Source organism: Mirounga leonina, unplaced genomic scaffold, assembly GCF_011800145.1.
Source record: "Mirounga leonina isolate KUSES-001 unplaced genomic scaffold, KU_Mleo_1.0 Mir_114, whole genome shotgun sequence".
NCBI classification, from domain to species: domain Eukaryota; kingdom Metazoa; phylum Chordata; class Mammalia; order Carnivora; family Phocidae; genus Mirounga; species Mirounga leonina.
In genome coordinates, this window is record NW_023270265.1 from 2,758,876 (window position 1) to 2,781,194 (window position 22,319).

Consider the following 22,319-nt stretch of genomic DNA (forward strand, 5'->3'; position numbering starts at 1 on the left):
ACCATGACACATTTTAATTTAATATTTCAGAAACATTGATCGTGACAAATCTCTTAAATCTAGGAATAAGGGCAGCATGTAATTTGAATTATTAAATATTCTGACATAAAAATAATTGGTTTAAGAATTCACTTCTAAAATAAGATGGTACTAAAAATCCTCCTGAATTAATCACCGCATGAATACCTTGTTTTTATTTAATATGAGTTAAATGTGGCTGATCACAAATAAGTAGATACCTATGAAAAATTAAAAGTACCTCATATGCATATAATATATGGTTTTGATATAACAGCTGCTGCCATTCACTACCTGAGCTGTGGAACAGCTGCAAAGATGTATAAAAAATTGATTATCCAGTAGGAGCATGTTTATTGAAAGTATAATTATTTCTTTCAGTCTAGTGTTAATGTCTCCTACAGTATGTTTATGTTCACTGCTTTAGGCTTTACAAGGTTATTATTGATTCTTCTGTATGGCAAATCCTGCCCCTTTATAATGTCAGGTAAATGCTTACACTGAAAGGATTTTATAGAGGAAAGTCATGTTAGCGCTTTAGATAGTATGTGAGAAAACATTTCAAAAAATAAAAAAATATTTCCTCTTGATTATCTTCTATTCTGTTTCTCCAAATGGTCTAATTTTTTTGTTAGTATCTTGGGAGCATGTTTTTGTAGTGTGATTCTTTAGGGGGGATTTATGTGCTATTCCAAACCATTGTACATTTGAAAGTCTGATTTTCTTAGAACACATAGTTTAAAATTTTGACATTATTTATGTTATTTATATTGGCTGTGAAGTATGACAATGTATTATGGTGGAAAACTGTATTTACCAGGCAATTATATTTTTATTTAGATATATGGCAATTGGACTCCAAATTATGAGTGGAAACACTCACTTTAAACAGTTATGTATATCTAACATTGGCCAACCCTGGATGAATGGAATTTTTATAGGAGTATAGACCCAACTTGCAAACAACTTACAGTTTTAACAATTATATACTATAATGCATCTAGCCAACTTTGGGTAAATGGAATTTTTATAATAGTATTAACTATTTATACAAGTCCAGTTTTATATAAAATGTAGAGTGATCATTTTGGGTCAGATTAATAAGGAAAACTGAATTATTTTTGAAACTTGTCAAAAAACAGTCAGAAACAAATACCAGAATGGATTCCAGCTGATATCTCGGAGTTGTTAGCTCTTAGTTTCTGTTTCAACAGTTTTGTAAAAAGAATGGTCTTTTACGTTGCCAGGTAAATCAATATTTTGTGGAGAGTTTGGCTATTTTAAAATAGTTCTGGGGGCGCCTGGGTGGCTCAGTTGGTTAAGCGACTGCCTTCGGCTCAGGTCATGATCCTGGAGTCCCGGGATCGAGTCCCGCATCGGGCTCCCTGCTCAGCGGGGGGTCTGCTTCTCCCTCTGACCCTCCCCCCTCTCATGCTCTCTCTATCTCAGTCTCTCTCTCAAATAAATAAATAAAATCTTAAAAAAAAATAAAAAAATAAAAAAATAAAATAGTTCTGAAAATATTAGTCTTATGGGATACCTTGGATGCTGTATATTCTATAACTATTTTGCTATTAACTAAGAGCATAATTCTTTCTAATTAAAATCTGTGAAATCTCTTCTCTAATGTAATGATATTTGTACAAAGAGATTCTGCCATTTTTCTATTATTATTATTTTTTTATTCTTATGTTAATCCCCATACATTACATCATTAGTTTTAGATGAAGTGTTCCATGATTCATTGTTTCTTCTATTATTTTTTAATTTAATTTTTTTAATGTTTCAAGTTTTTATTTAATTTCTAGTTAGTTAACATATAGTGTAATATTAGTTTCAGGAGTAGAATTTAGTGATTCATCACTTACATCTGCTACCTCTACATTCTTTTAAACCTTTAATTTCCTTTAAGGTCAGAACATCCAGTGTAGTCTCTTCTTAGCATGTGCTTAAACCACAAGTTTAGATTGAGTATATATATCAATACTTACTTCAGCAAATTAGCTGGGTTCCTCCATATTGATTCTATAGAGTCAGCAATCTTCTTACATTATCATTATAAACTACTGAGGTTTAACAAGTTGAAATTCTGGGAGCTCTTTAATTTCAAAATTCCTTGGTCTGAGGAAGCAGCTCAGTATATCTATTCAACAAATTTCCATAATTAAGACATCTGTCTGCATTATGTAAATCAGATCTACATACTCAGCTCTTCTTTCCACTATTCCATAAATTAATAATGGTCATGAGCATTGAGAAAATCCAAAACCTTGATCATTTTCTCTGTCACATAATTCAGTAAATCTACAACGCAGAGTTCACATCAAAAACTCTGCTGATAAAAAGCTGAAATGGAATATGCATATACCAGCATTTTCTTTTGGTTTAAATAAGTGTTTACATCTTCCTTTACCTTCATCTCCTATGAAGTTTAAACCAAATTCCCAAACTCCTTGTTAGTATGTAATTAAGGATTACTGGTTATGGTGATAGCTAATTCCATTTCTGAAAAAATAAATTTCAGGTACTCTTCATTTTCGCATTAGGATTTAAATATTTGCATTCTATTCTATAACCATAATACTTACAGTCTTGTTTCTACATTTAAATGAGTTAAATGCTTAACCACCACCAATTATCTTACCCTGTCTTCCCATTCCTTTATTGTTTATTTTGAATATCCTTCATTTGGCGCATTTTGTCATCATTTCCCCCCCAAGGAAGGACTCAGAGCTTCTCTCTTCTTGAGATTTTATTTACTTCTTGTTGCTTTATACAAAAATGACAACTTGTTTGGTGTTAATATTTTGTGAAACAAAGTACTACTTTGTAAATATTGCTTCATTTTCTAGCAACTTTTTATGGGAAACCTGAGCCCAGGTTGATTTTTATTTCTGTTCTTTATTATTTACTTATTTCTGCTTACTTTAGATTTTTTTTTTTTAAGATTTTTTTTATTTATTTGAGACAGAGAGAATGAGAGAGAGAGAGCACATGAGAGGGGGGAGGGTCAGAGGCAGAAGCAGGCTCCCTGCCGAGCAGGGAGCCCGATGCGGGACTCGATGCGGGACTCGATCCCGGGACTCCAGGATCATGACCTGAGCCGAAGGCAGTCGCTTAACCAACTGAGCCACCCAGGCGCCCTGCTTACTTTAGATTTAATTTGCTCCTCTTCTAATCCTCATCCTTCATCCTCACCCCCCGTTCCTGCTCCACCTGTGCTTTGTTTCTTAACGGTGGAAAAATAATTCATTGATTTGAGACTTTTCTACTATAGACATTTAGTGCTATAAATTTCACTGTAAGCATTGATTTGGCTACCTCCCATAAATTTTGGTATGTCATGTTTTCATTTTCATTCAGCTTATAAAATTTTCTACTTTCTCTTTTACTTTCTTCTTTGACTCATGAGTTATTTAGAAGCATGTTGTTTATTTTCTAAATATGGAGATTTCTCAGAGATCTTTTTTTTTACTACTATTATGGATTTGTATATTCTTCTTTGCAATTCTATCAGATTTTTCTTCAGTGTGTTTAAACAGTGTGTTTAAAAGTGTAGAATTGATTATTTGACCCACTTGTCATTTTGAAATATTTATGTGTGGTATTATACTTTCTTCCCACAACTATTTTATCTGATAGGGAGCTAGAGAGGGCACAAGCAGGGGGAGCAGCAGAGGGAGAAGGAGAAGCAGACTCCCCGCCGAGCAGGGAGCCCGACGTGGGGCTCGATCCCAGGACCCTGGGATCATGACCTGAGCTGAAGGCAGACACTTAACTGACTGAGCCACCCAGGCGCCCTGTCTTTATTTTTAAAGTGCATCTCTTGTAAACAACTTATCATTGGATCTTAATTTTTGTGCAGCCTAACAATGTCTACCTTTAAAGTGGGCTGTTTATACCATTCCCATTTAATGTGATTATTGATATGGTTAGATTTTACTTCATCATCTTGGTATTTGTTTTCTGTTTGTCCTTCATTCTGTTTTTATGCTCTCCTGCCTTCTTTTAGGTTAATCCAGTATTTTTATTTCCATCATTGCCTTAATATCTCTTACTCTTTTTATTTTAGTGACGGCATTAGGGTTGATAATATACATCTTTAACTCATCACTGTCTGCCTTCATTTTTTTTTTAATTAACTAAGCTTTCTGCCCAGTGTCGGTCTCGAACTCACAACCCTGAGATGAAGAAATGCATGCTCTACCAATTGAGCCATGTCTGCCTTTACATAATAATATAAACTGCCACATATAGTATAATAATCTTACAATAGCACACTTCAGTTTCACCTCTCCAAGCCTCTATGCTATCATTGTCACATTTTCCTTCTAAAATTTTTAATTGTTTTTTAAACAGGTTTATGAATATATAATTGACATACCATACAACAAATTTTACTTTTACTCATGTTATAAACACTATAACGCATTATTTTTGTTTAAATTGTCAAATATCTTTTAAAGAGATTTCAACAATTAAAAAACATATTTACCCATTTAATTACCACTTCCAGTTCTCTGCATTCCTTTGCTTAGAATTAGATTTCCATCTGGTATCATTTTCCTTCTGCCTGAAGAACATTTTTAGCATTTCATATATTTGGGTCTGTTGGTGATGAATGTTTTCAGCTTTTGTATGTTTGAAAACTTCTTTATTTCACCTTTATTTTTAAAAGAGATTTTTGCCAGTTCTAGGTTGACAGTTTTTTTTTGTTCTTTCAGTACTTGAAAAATGTTGCTTTACTGTCTTCTCATTTGAATTGGTTTCGATGAGAAATCTGACATCCATACCTTTGTTCCTTTGAATGTAACATTTCACATACCCCCAACCCTGGCTGCTGTTAAGATTTTTTATTTATCACTGGTTTTGATCAGTCTGATTATATTGTACCTCAGTGTATTCTTTTTCATCTTTCTTATATGTGGGGTTTAACTTCTTACAGCTGTGGATTTATAATTTTTATTTTGTTTGGAATGTTTTCAGCCATTATTTTAAATATATCTTCTGCCCAGCTGCCCCCCACCTTTGGGTCTCAAATTACCCATGAAGTTGTCTCATAGCTCAGTGATACCACCCTTTTCCTTTTTATGGACTCTTTTTTTTTTTGCTCTATGTTTCACTTTGGATAGTTTCTTTTGCTATGCCTTCTAGTTCACTAATATTTTCTCCTGTAATATCTGAACTGTCATTAATCCCATTCAGAGTATTCTTCATTTCATTTGTTATTTTCATATGCGTAAGATTGATTTGTGTCTACTTTAGACACATAAGATACAGTTAAAAGAGCTATTTTGATGTCTTTCTCTGTTAGTCTTTTACACCTGTGTCGATTCTCAGGTAGTTTTAAGGATTAGTTATCCTCCTTATTATTAAGGATTGTGTTTTCCTTTCTCTTTGTAGGTATAGTAATCATTAGCTATCATTGATAAATCTTCTGGAGGTTTATTCTGGGATGCAGTTATGTTACTTGGGGCAAGTCTGATGTATTTTGATCTTGCTTTTATGCCTTGTTAGGTGAGTCCAGAGTGGTATTCATTTAATGGCAGTGGTTTCTTAACCAGGGACAATTTTCTCCTTTAGGGACATTTGGCAAAATCTGGAGATATTTATTACAGTGGTGAGATGAGTGAGTGTTGATACTAGTAAATATAGGACAGGAATGTTGCTAAGCATCCTATAGTGCATGAGACAGCACTGCACAATAAAGGATTATGCAGTTCTAAATATCAGTAGAGCCAAGGTTAAGAAACCCTGATCTAAAGCTACATGTTCCCTGCTACTGAAGCAAGACTTCCCTGTGCTCTGTTCAATGCCCCATTAATAATGAGTTCTTCTGCTCTAGATGGTGGCAACAGACACTATTCCCAGAATTATGTGTGCCCCGGGTACTGTTTCCTCTAATCCTTTTCCCTCTCATTCTTTTGGATGGCTTGTTCCTAGGTTCCGATCTGACGAATGTTCAAGAGGAATCTGCAGATTTCCAGTGTTCTTCTGTAACATTTTCTCTTCTCTGCTGTTCTAGCCTCTGTACTCTAACTGCTTCTTCCCACCCTCAGCTCTGTCTCCCTGACTCCCTGGGCTCTGTCCTTCCCATTTCAGCGTCTGGTGCTATAGCCTGGGACCTCTCACAAGGCAGTATGCTGATTCAGTGTTAGGGCTCACCTAGATGGTTTCCCATCTCTCAAAGATCACTATTTTTCATCCTTGATGTCCATACTTTTAAAAAACCATTGTTGTATGCATCATGTTTGTTTCTGTTTTTGTTTCATGTTGAAGGATATATACAGTCCCTGTTTCTCCACTGTCTTCTGCCTTGCATTGTTTTTAGAAAGGAAGTCATCCTTATTGTTTCTCCATATCTATCTCTTTTTCTCTTTTAAGATTTTCTATCACTGGTTTTAAGCATTTTTATTATGATATGCCTTGGTATCGTTTTCTTTGTATTTCTTGTGAATGTGGTTTGTTCAGTTTGGAAATTTTTCTGTAAACGTTTTCTCTCCCCACCCCCATCCCCTCTTGGAAAGTCCAATTATTATTAAGCCACTTGGATCGTCCCTTACCTTAGTATGCCTTTTTCATTTTTTTCTCTCTCTTTTCTTCATTTTTGCACAATTACTATTCCTGTGGCTTAGACTTAATAATTTCTGTTACAATGTCTAATCTGCCATGAATCCCAACCAGAGTATATATTTTATCTCAGACATGATAGTTTTCATCCCTGGTAATTTGATTTGGGCCTTCTTCACTCTTGCCATGACTACTTTACATACTCATGTTGCCATCTCTCATTTTTAACTTAGGTAGTGTAGTTATAACAGCTGTTTTAATATCCTTGTCTACAAATTTTTTTCCACATGTTTTGTTTTTTGTTTTTTTTTCTGGTTCTTGGCATTGGGTTGTTTGCTTATGCACATGTGCTAAAGACTCAGTGGGAAACCCCTACAGATTTCAAGTTTTCATTTCAAATATCTTCCTTCTGTCACCTCTTGTCTTGTCCAGTATCTGCCCTTGCATGTGCTGGCCACTGTGGCCTCCCCAAGTGGAGACAAATGACTCTACTTAAGATTCTTGCTGTCTGAAATGTAGCTTACTTACTCAGGGAGTAAGTTTGAGCAATTGTAGGATTCACCCGATACTATTCCTTGTTGGATTATTATTCAGTGTCTGAAGATTGTTTCATATGGGTTTTTTTTTCCATTTTTATAATTGTTTAAGTTTAAATTGTTTAAACGTAAATCCATTCCCCATTACTCCATCTTGGTTGGAAGCTGAAATCCCCAGTTTGATTTTCCTTTTACCTTAGATGATTCTCTTTTTCTGCAAGATCGCCTAACTAATTTTGTTTTTGAATTTGAATTTGACCTTGTTAATAACTTAGCCATGATTTGTCTCTGTGTCTGTTGTTCTATACTGACTTTCATGGAACATGGTATTTATTTCAAAATGCAGATTTATGGGGGCCTGGGTGGCTCAGTTGGTTAAGCGACTGCCTTCGGCTCAGGTCATGATCCTGGAGTCCCGGGATCGAGTCCCACATTGGACTCCCTGCTCGGCAGGGAGTCTGCTTCTCCCTCTCCCCCCTCTTGTGCTCTTTCTCTCTCTCACTCTCTCTCTCAAATAAATAAATAAAATCTTTAAAAAAAAATTTAAAAAAAATGCAGATTTAGTTCTTAGTTAACCTCATTATTTTTTTTCTTTTCCTGTCCCCAAATTTTATTTTTCCTTCCTTGAACTATTTGAAAGCTAGAATGACAAAAACCATCACTCATAAATGTGTTAGAGGGAATAATCAAGTAACAGCAAAAATTTCAAGTTTTGATGAGATGAGTTTTATCATTTTGGGGGAGTGGGAGCAAAGGGAGAGAGAGAGAGAGAGAGAGAGAGAGAGAGAATCATGCCCAACGCAGAACTCTGCATGGGGCTTGATCTCACGACCCTGAGATCATGACCTGAGCCAAAATCAAGAGTTAGTTGCCACCCAGGCGCCCTGAGAAATGAGTTTTTATTTATTTATTTATTTTTAAAAAGATTTTATTTATTTGACAGAGATACAGCGAGACAGGGAACACAAGCAGGGGGAGTGGGAGAAGGAGAAGCAGGCTTCCCACTGAGCAGGGAGCCTGACGCGGGGCTCGATCCCAGGACCTTGGGATCATGACCTGAGCCGAAGGCAGACGCTTAACGACTGAGCCACCCAGGCGCCCCAAGAAATGTGTTTTAAATTGGTTTTGAGGTTGATTCAGCCTCATGAGTTCCCCAAACTATTATTCTAGATTCTGTAAAAATTCTTTAGTTACCATTTTATCAATTAAAAATAATTTTTAAAATTCTCAGCTTAATAAATATGTAGCTCTTCATCTGTGTATAATTACTAAGTTATAGTAATTTTTTCTAATATTTTTAATCACCCCTTTATAGTGTTCTAGACTACATTGTAAATACAGTGAGATTTTGCATAGAAATCTATGCATTATTTCTAATAACATTTTTTTGAGAAAAGGTTCCAAGTTTCAAATACTAATCAGCTTGCAAGTTTAGACTTATCATGGGGAGAGTTTAACAGATATTTAAGAAATAGGTTTATGAAAAGCTTTCAGTACCTTGTGACTTATTCTTCATAAACTTAACTAGATGTGTGCGCTTCTTTACTGATTGAAAATTAAGCCCTTTAAATGAAAGAATAGAGAGTCATAGTTTGTCAGTCATTGTCTGCGAATATGGTACTTGTAATTGGAATTTTCTTTTGGCAACTATGTTTATTTTCTTCTTTCCAGTTCCCATGGCTGATTATGGATCTCTTTTTCCCCTCTGTATGTTTATTTTATAACTCTGTCTTAACACTTACCTCTTTTCAGCCTAGAATTCTACCATTTTGAGGAATATGGCTTTTGTGAGATAGGGTGTTCAAGAAAGTGTTACTAAAGTTTGCTTCTGGAATAAAAGAATGTATGATTAGAGATGAGTAGAAGACACATGGTTTGGAGAAGTGTACAACCTTGGAAGAATAGAATAGAGTTCATATTTTGAAAGAAATAGTAGTATTTGTATATAAAGGACAAGTAATAATCACTGGGTTTTACATCTCTCATTTTGTTTGGCCTGGTTGGGTTTTCTACTAAAATTTTTAATGATGCCTTGAGTAATAATTTATCTTAGTAAAACAGTTACACTTAAATACCTTTGCCATTTGCTTGAAAGCAGTAACTAACATCCTTAAAATGAGGTGTTGTGATAAGGTGTAAGGAATATAGTCTAAGAGATCATATATTTGAAAATTTTCTTTTAGCAATGTTTTCTATGAATATTGGTTGACTAATTAGAATGAATGTATAATAAAATATGTAATTACTATTTTTTTAGGATTTGGTTATCTTTTGATAATATTTACCAGAAGATATGCTTGCAATTAAAACTTGGCTAGGAATTTTAAAGTTTGTTTTGATTATGCTCAAAATTCAGTATGTATCATCTGATACTCTTAGCTTTGTTGTGAACAGATTTAAAAAAGGTTCTAGTGAAAGTGAGTGAATTTGTCTTATAATGGTAACCTAATAGAAACTGGAGTAATGTAAAAAAATGAAACATAACTATTACTTTAATATGTATGTTTGAGATTTATAACTCCTGCTCAAAATCTGGACAGTTTGAAGAAAAGAAAGTTTTACTGACTTGTGGACGTTACTTAAACTCATTGTATTAAATGATAGTAGACCATGGAAAAAGGCTTTGTAATATTATCTTTTGAAAGGTGTACTTTTAAAATGAATATGCTTTGGCAGAGTAACTAATGGAATTTTTAAAAAATTTAAGCTTTTTTGTAAATGACATCTTATTTAATGGTGTCACAATTCTTTATGAAACATTTGGATAGAATTCAAAACACTTGGAATTTATTAATCTTTATAATATTCTTCTGAGATTATTGCTTAAGGAGTTAGGATGGTTGAACTACCACTGACTTTTCATTTTATCTGTATTCTAAATGCAGTTTTCAACTCTTATGTATTAGAACTCTCATTATATTCGTCAAATCAGTGATCATCATTTGGATTTGTTCCTGTATGTTTTGCTCAAGTTTTTGACTATCCTATTCTGCCATGCTTCATTAACTTCATTAGGGGTAACTATGAATTGCTAAGTCTTTTTTTTTTTTTTTAAGATTTTATTTATTTATTTGAGAGAGAGAAAGAGCACAAGAGGGGGTAGCGGGAGAGGGAGAAGCAGACTACCCGCTGAGCAGGGAGCCCGATGCGGGACTCGATCCCGGGACTCCAGGATCATGACCTGAGCCGAAGGCAGTCGCTTAACCAACTGAGCCACCCAGGCGCCCTGAATTGCTAAGTCTTTATTTGAAAATACCCTTGCAGGTGACCTTAAATATTATAAGCTCAAAAAAAGAGAGAGAGAAGAAATATGTGGAGGGTTTTTTTTTTTCCCTCTGTTGAGCATTTCGTGTTTGTGTATAATTCCTGACACTTAGTATACCCAAATCTTCGTCATACAGTGGTTTAAAACTTTATGTGCCAATTTGGTATACTTTCAAGTAAAGTCCAAAACTATGTGGTAAAGACATTTTTCTTTAGCTCAGATATAATATAGAGAGATACAAGAAAAAGACTATTAATTATGTTGCTTCTTAAGCATTAATGTTTGAGTTCAATTTTTAACTTTAAAGAATTTTCCATATGTGTATTGATGTTCAGGGAGCTGCAAAAATGATTAACGTTTTTACTTCTTCCTTGATAGCAACAGTCTTTGATTCTTGCTAGAAAATTTTTCAAATGATAGTACGATTATAGAAATCCTATTTGTATTCATTTCCAATTTCTCTAGATTTTTTGGGGGGGCACATTAAATGCTAATAACATTATCACTTTTTAAGGCTAATACTTTGTGATTTTTGTGGATAAATATTTTCTCCAAGTCGTGCAATTTACTCCTATATTCCTATAATGTTCGTTAAGTCTTATTTAGTCAAGTTATCAAATGTAAAACTCTAACAAGGGGAGGGAATATCAAAGTGAGATTAATTTTACTTAAATATAATAATCTTTTCACTTTGTAGAATTAAGATAGTATTGGTCAAAGAAGTTTTGAGCTCTAAAGATAAAGATTGGAAATATTTGTGTTTTGGACTTGTGGCATTATAATGAAGCCCTGGAATTTTATATGAGGTTAGAAACCACACTATGTGCTAATTGCCTTAGAATGGTAAGAAAATAAACATGTGTATAGCACTTAGTTGTTAAGACAGTAGACCCTTATACAGAGCCCCAAATGAATTAACAAACCATCTACTGAAATGTTTCCACATCCATGTACTTTATTTATGTATTTCAGACCAGTCAGCAATTGACTAAGAAGATGAAATGTTTACTAAATCTCTTTAATAAACATGATTAAGAGAGGGAAAATTTATAAACATTACGATGGCAGTGTACATTTTTATGTGTTGTCCTATCTTTAAAATTGTATGTAAGCTGGACATAAATAGTCTAGTATCTGTATGTATAAGTCTGTTTTTCAACATATTTTTCTGTACACATTACAGAGGCTTTATATCTTAAATAACGTAACCCATGTGTTCTGTTGTCTATCCTAGATAGATAAAATTGGGTTTAATCTTTTTATAATAGCTTTACTGAGATATTTATATACCATAAAGTTCACCTGTTTAAAGTGTACAATTGGGTGATTGTTAGAATATGTACAAGGTTCTGTAACCATCACCATAATCTAATTTTAGAACATTCACATCACTATAGAAAGAAACTTTGTACCCATTAGCAGTTATTCCCAGTGGCCCCTGGATTCGGTCTTATATCTACATCTATCATAATAATTTCAGTGATATTTAGGTGTTATGGCTACAAATGATATAATTGTTCCTAATTAGATAAATAATGAATTTATGTCTTTGTTCTTTGACATATGTAATAGAAATTGGAATATGTCTGTTTTGATTTCTTGCTGCTACCTCTTTCTCTCTTGCAGGCACTTTAAAAGGGTCTTTCAAGCTTTTGTTCTTTTATTTGTTCTAGATATATAATATAACAATGTTTGGGGGTCAGTTCTTTAAAATGTCAATGAGTTTTTTATTTGGATGGATGACATACAGTAGATGAAGTTTTTTAAAAAAAATTATATTTGGTGAAGTGGAATGAAAAAATAAAAAAACATTTTCTTCCTTCTAATACTTAACTCAGGAAGGCAAGTTCATATATAAATTCATATTTACTGTTATCCGATTTCAGACCAACACAGGTTTCTAAGCTGTTTAGTATAGCTCATTTGACTCTAACCTCTTGTGTCCATCATGTGTTTTCTCTCTACCCCTTAGAAATAGCTTCTGGAAGCCAGAGGGAACCGTCTAGACCTCTAGGACATATTCCTACTATCTTTTACTCTGACATTGTCCTGATGTTAGCAAATCCTACATAGTTGGAAGATGTAATGAAAGATTGCTGCTTTTCCAAATTACGTTCCTCTTGTCCTCTATTACAGATTTCTGGCATCAATTTTTTTAGTCATTTTGTATATTCCTTTTTCAAAATATTTCTTTCTTCATTCTATAAAGAACTTAAGACCATATCATATTATTATAGTATTGTTAAATTTAGGGGATGCGACAGAAACAGTCACAATCAAATAAAATATAAAATGTACAATAACCCACCAAAACCTTCTTAGTTCAACTTTTCCAAAAAGATACACATGTAATAAAGTAAAAGAGCGCCATGTATTTCATTATTCATTCCTCAAAAATATTTTTACACTTACATAGCTTCTTGTTAGGTTAACATTTATTTAATTTGACAGCTGTAATAAACTAAATTGAATCTTTAAAATATTATTTTACTTGGGAATATAGCTAGCATTTCTCAGGTAGATGGATAGTTTTAGAGTAATGGTTTTTAATCTTTTCTTAGTTTTGAACCCTCTCAGAAAAATTTACTCAGAAATTTTTCATTTAATTTTTGGAAGTTTATAGATTTCAAAAGACTTTTTGCTAATTCTTGGAGCCCAGGTCAAGAACCTCTGTCGTACCAAATAGTGAATTAAAGTGATACATATTCCATTACAGTTCCATATTTTAAAATGTCCATTCTGAATTTCTAAAACTTTTCTGATTGTGAATATGTATTTACTTTCCTATATCAATTAAGAATTGATTTTTGTAAAAATATATTAAAGTGGGGAGTCAGACTCAGTGGTGAGATGATGTGGTTTCAGGCCAGTGATATACAGAATTCTCTAACATCATTCAAATATCTTCATTTGCTCTCTCCTAAAAATATGTGTTTATTTTAACTACCTTAATTAACCAACGGCCTTTTAATGCTGTTGCTCTTTTATAAATATTCCTGAATGTCATTTTTATTTCAGTCTGTCATGGTGTTTGTTGCGATATTTTCAGGTAGACCTGTAGCATTTTTCTCTTCCTCAAATGAGCTGAATTGGGACTGTACTTTGTGGGAAGTTTTTTATAAAGGATGTAGACATTGCTAAGAATCGGAACGTCCACTGACTTATTAGTTTCACAGATGCTTCCATAATACTTAGTGTACTCTTGGGTATATTAAATTATCATATCCTGACAGCAATCCTGAAACATGCCATTCTTATATAGCCGTATTGCTGAAAACTAAAGCAAGGTATCAGCGAACCATATCTGACAATGCCATGTTAATTTCCATAACTATTATTACTGGGGTTGGTAGTATTTCTAAGGCATAAAAAATCTTAATAAACCTACGAAGTAAAAAATGGTAAAATATCTACCTTATCATTAGGTTTCCAATTATGACTTCCTTCAAGCTCAGTTGACTCATTTCAAAAATAATGATAAACATATTTTTTCTGCTATCATGGATTATAAAATAGTTATTTAAGTATACAGTATATCAAAACAATATTTTGAATTATTCTATTTTCATGTGTCTAGTGTTCATATTGTGAATGCAAACCTCATTCTGCCATCGCATAGCATATTTACATATACACATGATTTTTGCCTTAAGTAGAAAAGAAACAGCTGACAGATACATAGGTTAATTTGCTTTTTAAAATTGCAGCAAGTTGTTCTGTGATTCTTTTGTGTGTTTGGGGCTATTTTATAGAGTAAGAATTTATCAAGCAACATTTAAGAGACACTGGCCTTTTGTACCCTTTTCTAAATAAACTTAAACAGAAGCCTGTCAACTCAAGAATAAAATATTTCTTTGTAAATTCTCACCTGTAAATTATTGATAATGGAAGGAGCACCTTTTTAATCCTTCTATCCCCCTTCCCCACAACACAGCTTTTAGATTGTAGATAAACTTCCCAGCTCAGTAATTAACTGAGCTCAGTCATTGCACCCCATATCATGTGATTTTTTTTTTTCCAGTGGAATACATTATTAGAGCACTTACACAGCCAGTCTAGCTGCAGCAGCCCAGGCGGCAACAGCAGTGCCATTTTTCACAAAGAAAATGTTGAACAGGAGCCAAATGTTTGGTGGCAGTCTGTTGCTAGGAAATCAAGGTCCTGAGGCGATTAATGACAAAGCAAGCAATAACAAGAAGGCAGAATTACAGATTTAAAAGAGAAAAAAGTGGTTGGTGTTATAATTACCCAAAGAAATCCGCACTCATTAAATTGGCTGTTTTTATGATTGACTTTAATTGGAGGTTAGCTCAGATATTTAGCTCCTTTCCCACCCCTTTAAACACACACAGGCACATAATCTGTAGAACTGCAGACTTGTTTTTCTAAGCATTGAGAGGAGCTTGCCCTGTAATTTGATCCCCACTGACAGATGCATTTTCTATGCTGCCATTTTGAATTAACCTATTGTAGAACAATTTTCTTCAGCCCTGTTGAATAAAACATCCAGTCTGATTACCTCCGATGGATTTGATAGAGTAAAAGAATGTACTTCTCATTGAAGTAGATTGTTTGCATGGGCTCTACTGATTTTGAACTTTGCCAATAAGCACAATCATTTGTAATAAATTTTCAAAGAAATTTGTGGGGAGAAGGTAATGAGAGTCAACGTTTCATAGTTTAATGTTTGGGCACCTGCATCAAAACAATGCTATTCTTACAAGGTTGTTATTTTTCCAATAAGATGTTCATAGGCGTTTTAAAAATTTTTTCTGAATCTCCATTTAGATGATAATTTTAGGAATAGAATCTTCTATTTGTGTGCTCTAAAATGATCATTTCCTCCCCACCAACAGTATTTTAATTACGGGACTCAATGTGACTCAAAGCCCTCAATTATAAAAATATTTTTATATAAAATATTTTAAATGATATTAAGATCTGCCTATTTCAGTCTGTGATGTGTTTAAAAAAGTAATTCTTTTATGTAAATTTTCTTGGATTTAATAAAGCATATTACCAGAAAAGCATTGATTAGTTTTCATGTACGATACCAGAGGAAGCATCACAGTTTATTTACCTTTCGGAAGCCTTAAGAATAAAGTTACATGATGCCACTGTTCCCCAGATTCCTAATCAAACCCTGGAACAAAAGAGCCAAGCACATTCTATCTGACAATACACACACTGCTAATCAGATGCCAATGCCAAGCTGTCTGCTTTGTTAAATACTTAGCTTCCTAGAGGCAGGAAGACAGCTGCTATAAGTATGATGAAATTTGGTAGTTCAATCTATTTTTACTACCCTTGGGCGACTAAGATAGTGTTAATTTAGACCACCCCAATTGGTACACTTTAGGGAGTTTTTTAAAGAGTTTGTAATTAAAATGATAAAACATCATTATTACATTGAAGACCTTTTGTAAGTTTTACATTTGGCAGTTACCTACTGAGATAACCCCAGCATGTAATTTACAATGATGTAATGGTTGTAATTGCATTTTGGAAAAAAAGAGGAACTATAGGAGACAAGTGCTTCCTTCAGAAGTGTTTTGATATCTGCTTCGATTTCATTTAAATCTACTTCTATCCCCAAATTGCCTACCTATAATTGACTGTAGCAGCCATAAACATTAAGATACTATACAAATATTTTTTAAATGTTATCAACACAGACACTACCACCAGGGGGAGAAAGCTAAACTTAAAGTCTTTAACTGATGTTACTGCCAGCAAGTAGATTGTACTGCTTAGACCGATATAGTTAACCACCTTACCAGATGACACTGCCTTTGGGGACATGATTCTAAAATTGTACGTGAAATCTGTACAGACTTACCAACACTATTTAAGTGTAAGTAAAATGGAAACTTTCCTACCTCATGTTTTGTTTTGTTTTTAATGGAGAGAGGACAAATAGCAGCCTGAAGATTTTAATTGTTCTTATATTATCTATATTAGGAACTACCCTTCTGAAATTGAATGCTTTAGGTCTGTGATACTGGGCAGCTATCAGAGCATATCTACTAAGATGAAATAATCATGTGATTGATATAGCAACATTGAATAGCCTGTAAGATAGTTTTCTAGTTTATTGTCATTCCAGTATAGTTTCGTGTTTTCATAGCTCTGTAATAAGCCATTAACAGTTCAATCCTAAACATATGTGTGAGCAAAGATTGTGGATTCTTCCCTTGGAGAACATTTTATCAATGTAGAAAATGGGTGCTTGGGACTAGAACCCAACTCTCAACCATGAACAATGTCAAAGTTGAGCTCATAGTCTCACATGTTTTACAGTAATGCCATGGAAAAGCCAGTTAAAGAACTTAGGTGACTTTTCTCCAGTCTAGAACTTTAAAGTGAAAGATTATACGCTCTCAATGCTAGTAACTTTTAAGCAATGACTCTCCTTACAATGTTAGGCTTTATTCTGTGAAGAATCATGATATTTTAACTTTTACACTCTGATATTTAATCATTGCAGATATTAAAATTACAAAAGACAGGTAAAGAAAATGGTTGACTACAAAGAGGACACACATGTTCATTTTTAGGGTTATAGAACTGTTCTGCATAGTACTATAGGATAGATACTTGATTCTGTGCATTTATTAAGCCCATAGAACTGTACATCACAAGGATTTAACTTTAATATATGCAAAATTTTTTAAAATGTTGTGAATCCTAGGATGTCGTGCAGTCTGTGACAAATAACTCTACCTCTATTACAAATATATGACATTACCTCACTGAAGGGGTGGCAGAGAAAAAGGAGCTGACCTAAGTAACTTTGGAAAATGGTGTCTAGACTGAAAAATGTGAAACTGAAGGCAAAAGAACATTACAGAAGCACTGTATTTTAGTTGGTAAATTTGTTTCTTGTAAGGGTATGGGTTAATAATTCTGAACCTGCTTTTGCATATATACTGGGGTTGAACAAATATCTAAATAAATGATGAATGTTGTGATTCAGGCTTCTCACTGTCAGAGAGGGAAATTAAAACAAGAGAAGCAAGGGCAAGAGCTAGAGTAAAACTCTGTGGTACTGAATTAGAGTTGGAGAAAATCTTATGAATTTAGGTTTAGCTTAATATATATAAATGGATAAATGCAGAAATAATTACAGATACATGTTTATACATGGTTTAGATACAGACATATATTTCCTAGTTCTGTCTACTGAGAAGGCTTAGAAGCAGTGATATCCCAATAGTGACAAACATACCTCACAGCCTGACCTGGGTTTGTAAATACCATTCTCCAATAAAAGAATCTAGAGTTCTTTGGAGAAATGGCTGATTCTAGGGCTAGGGCAGGGAAAATGCACCATGAACATGGAGTCTCTTATATTCTTTTCCCAAACCCATAGCCCTAATCTGATCATGAGAAAAACATCAGACAATCTCCAAACACATGGACATTCTATGGAATACCTAAAGAATATTCCTCAAAACTGCCAAGGTCATAAAAAAAAGAGAGACTGAGAACTTGTCACTGACAAGAGGAGGCTAAGGAGACATGACAGCTAAATACAAAGTGGTTTCTTGGATTGGATCCAGAGCAAAAAAAAAAAGGGATATTAGTGTAAAAACTGGAGAAATCTAAATTAAGTCTGGACTTTAGTTAATAGTAATGCAACAAAGTTATTTTCTCAGTTTAGACAAATGGACCATGGTAATATTTTAACATAGGGCAAACTGGTATATGGGAACTCTGTTATGTTTGGAGTTTTTCTGTAAATCCACAATTACTTCCAAATAAAACATTATTTTAAAATAAAAAAATATGTGTACCTACCATGTATCTTAAGAAACAGAACATTATTAGTATCTTTGAATCTCTGTGCTCCTCGTGATCCCATGTTGCTCTCCACCCCAAAGGTAACCGTGATCTTAAATTTTATGATTTTTGTTACCATACTTTATAGCTTAACCACATATGTATCCCTGATCATTTTTTGTAGCTCTTCAAATTTTATTTTATTTTATTTTATTTTTAAAGATCTTATTTATTTATTTGAAAGAGTGAGAGAGAGAGCACGAGAGGGGAGAGGGTCAGAGGGAGAAGCAGACTCCCCACTGAGCAGGGAGGCTGGTGCAGGACTCAATCCTGGGACTCCAGGATCATGACCTGAGCCAAAGGCAGTCACTCAGTTGACTGAGCCACCCAGGCACCCTCTATTGTAGCTCTTCAACTCTTCACCTCTTAACATAGTTACCATATGTTTGTTTTCTTTGCGACATTCTTGACACTTCCTCCAGGTCTACTCTATCATCTGTCTGTCTGTAGTGGTATCTAATATTCTGTTTTATCTGTCTATTGAATTTTAATATACATTTATTTAAGATTTTCATTTCTTTCTCTCAAATCTGCTTTTTTCATCATTTTGATAAACTTTTCACTGCTTTCTCCGATTATAATAATTTTATTTTTAAAAATATATTAAACTTACTATTTTCTATTTTGTACCTAGTCTGATATTTAAAACTTTTGCAGTTCTGATTTTGTTGTCTGTTGTTTCTGCTAGCTCGTACTTCAGGCTGCCTCACTTTTTGTGTGTGAACTCATGTTCATTATTTGTGGTAATTTCTGAGGCTGACATGAAGCTATGTTTCCAAAGAGAGGATTTGCATTTGAATCTGCCAAGAGCCTGGGGATACTGTCAACCTGAAAACACACTGAAATAAATTTTAGGCTTAAAGTTCTGCGGGCTGCATAGGTAGCACGAGTTCCAGATCCATAAACTTTCATGAGGGTGGGCTTCTGGTTAAATTTTCAGGGAAGATATTTTTACCTCCACCCAAGTTTGAAACAGGCAAATTTCCTTGCTGATTCTGTGGGATAGGTGTTCTAAGTTCTACTAGGCATGCGGCTTTATATGGAGATCTCCAATTAGACTCCCTATGTTTGGTATACCTAGGATTTCTCTCCTCAATCTTGGGCTCAGTAGTATGCTGGTAAATATTTTAAAACTGGTTCTCCAGAGGGGGCAGAAAAGTCCTTATTTGTGATATTTTTGAATTTTATATTATGGCTGATTTCAGGCTACCAATGTGAAGTCGCTGAACATGAATTTGGGTAAAGATATGTATAGTTAGTTTTCACAAGCTGGCTCCAGCATACCACTGCCAGCTCTCTGTACATGGCTGCGAAAACTGAAGCTCAGTTCATGGGTTTGCCATATCCCCTGAATGAAAGACATTTGAGTGTTTGCTTACCTCTCTGGATTTCCATTTTACTTTGTTTTAGCTTTCTGAGTATTCTGTGTCAACCAAGCAATATCTTTAAAACAAAAAAGATTCTTTTGTTTTCTATTTTTAACTTATCATTTGTTGTTTTTAGCAAAAGGGCTGTGTTATGGTACTTAAGTCAGCTTTACTGTCAGAAATGGAATTCCTTCTTCTTGTTTGCAAGTATAATTTATTGTTTTTTAATTGTAAACATAATACATGATGATTACATTAAACTTGAGAAATACAAAAAAAAAGAATGTTAAAGTCCCCCACAATCCCATCATACATGTTTATATTTTGTGAATACTTAATGTCTTTTTGAGTTTTTATACAATTTGCATTGTACTGTATCTACTATTTCATAATATGATTTTTATTTCTTAATATTTAATGAATGTTTGCTCATGTCATTAAATATTCCTCCACAATATCCCCCACAGTAATTACACATGAGAGTAAAAATAAAAGTCTGCACACATGAGAATTAATTTAATCCAGGAATCCAATCTTTTCAGCATATAAAAATAATTTTCCTAAGGTTATTCATTGCAGCATATTAATAATTGCTAAATACTAGAAACTATATAAATGACCAATCATAGGAGATTGGTTGAATAAACTCTACGGTACTATATACAAGAGATCACTATGGAGTGATTTCCAGGAAATGTTAGGAAATCACAAAAGGAAAGCACAAAAGAGCATATATAGTAATACTTTTCATGTAAAAAAAAAGGAAAAATAAAACATGCATATATGCAGGGAGGATAAAGCAGAAGACAATAAAATCAGTAGCTTCATGTGGTAGAGAAGAAAGTACAGTGGAAAAGATATGGGAGGGGTTGACACTTCTTGGGGGTATATTTTTTGGTAATTATGATAGCATATTAATATCCTACCTATTCAAAAGTTTAAGTAAAAATGTTATCAGTAGGATATGGGACCTAAAACTGTAAGCAAACTGAAACAAATGAACTTAATTGGCAAAAGTGAAATGAATATTATAATCACAGTGAAGATAAAAAAGAAGGGAAGGAAGAAGGGAGGACCAATCCAAGTAATTTATGAGTACAATATTGGACTATATAGATCTTCAGTTTGGGCCAGGGTAGCAGAAGAGGAAATTATTACAAAAACAAATCCTGAATTCTTTTTAGTACATTTGTTTATTTTGGTGGTGTGGGCAAACTAATTCTGAAACTTTTTTGAGCATGTGAGTAAATGAGTTGATACCATTAGGGACCTGTGTTTTCACTGTGGAAAAAAGGAAATGCAATGTGAAGTGTGAGAACACAGGAAAGAACACTGGCGGATGGATTATATTAGAGATATCTGTGTAAATATATAATTAATTTCTCGTTAGGATAGTTATTGTAGAGAAATGAATCAGATTGTTGTATATTGATATTCTATCCTCCATCTTTACTGAATTTTTTTATTTTAGGAGTTTTTGGTGGAATCTTTAGGGTTTCTATATAAAATATCATGTTACCTGTACATAGTAGTAGTTTTACCTCTTCCTTTTGGATTTGGATGCCTTTTATTTCTTTTTCTTGCCTAATATCTCTGGCAAGGATTTTCAACACTATTGAATAAAAGTGGTGAGAGTGGATGTCTTTGTCTTGTTTCTGATCTTAGAGGAAAAGCTTTCAGCATTTCATCATTGAGTATGATGTTAGCTGTGGACTTGTCATACACAGTCTTTATTATGTAGATGTACATTCTGTCTATACCCACTGTTTTAAGAGTTTTTATCATAAATGGTGTTGAATAATGTCACATGCTTTTCCTTCATCTATTGAGATGATCGTGTGATTTTTATCCTTCATTTTGTTAATGTATGTCATGTTTAATGATTTGTAGATGTTGAACCATATTTGCATCCCCAGAATAAAAACCACTTAATCATGATGTATGATAATATTTCATTGAGGATATTTGCATCTATGTTCATCAAGAATATTGGCCTGTAATTCTTTTCTTGTGTGTTCTTGTCTGGTTTTGGTGTCAGGGTAATGCTGGCCTCATAAAATGAATTTTGAAGTATTTCCTCCCCCTGCCCCCACACCCTTTTTTTTTTTTAAGTTTGAGAAGGATAAGTATTAAATCTTCTTTAAATCTTTGGTAAATTCACCAGTGAAGCCATCTGGCTTTAGACTTTTCTTTGATGGCAGGTTTTTGACTACTGATTCAGTCTCCTTGCTAGTAATGGTCTGTTCAGATGTCCCATTTCTTCATGATTCAGTCTTGGAAAATTGAATGTTCCTAAGAATTTATCCATTTTTTTCTAGGTTGAATTTGTTAGCTTATAATTGTTCACAGTAGTTTCTCATCCTTTCGATTTCTGTGGTTTCAGTTGTAATCTCATGTTTAGTTTCTGCTTTTATTTATTTGAATTCTCTAGTTAAAGGTAGTCAATCTTGTTTATCTTTTCAAAGAACTAGCTCTTAGTTTCATTGATATTTTCTATTATCTTTTTCATCTGTTTCATTTTTTTTAAGTTATCTCTACATGTAACGTTGGGCTTGAGCTTAGAACCTCAAGATCAAGAATCGCATGCCCCACCCACTAATCCAGCTAGGCACCTCTCATCTGTTTCATTTACTTCCACTTTGATCTTTGTTATTTCCTTCCTCTATGAACTTTGAGCTCATTTGTTGTCTTTTTCTATTATTTCAGGTGTAAAGTTAGATT

The 22,319-nt window shown here is 33.7% G+C and overlaps 1 protein-coding gene across 4 annotated transcripts in view; it reads left to right on the forward strand.

Moving 5' to 3' along the window:
• Positions 1-22,319, forward strand: part of ADK (adenosine kinase) — a 510,536-nt gene that overhangs the window by 247,952 nt on the left and 240,265 nt on the right. The window lies entirely within an intron of this gene.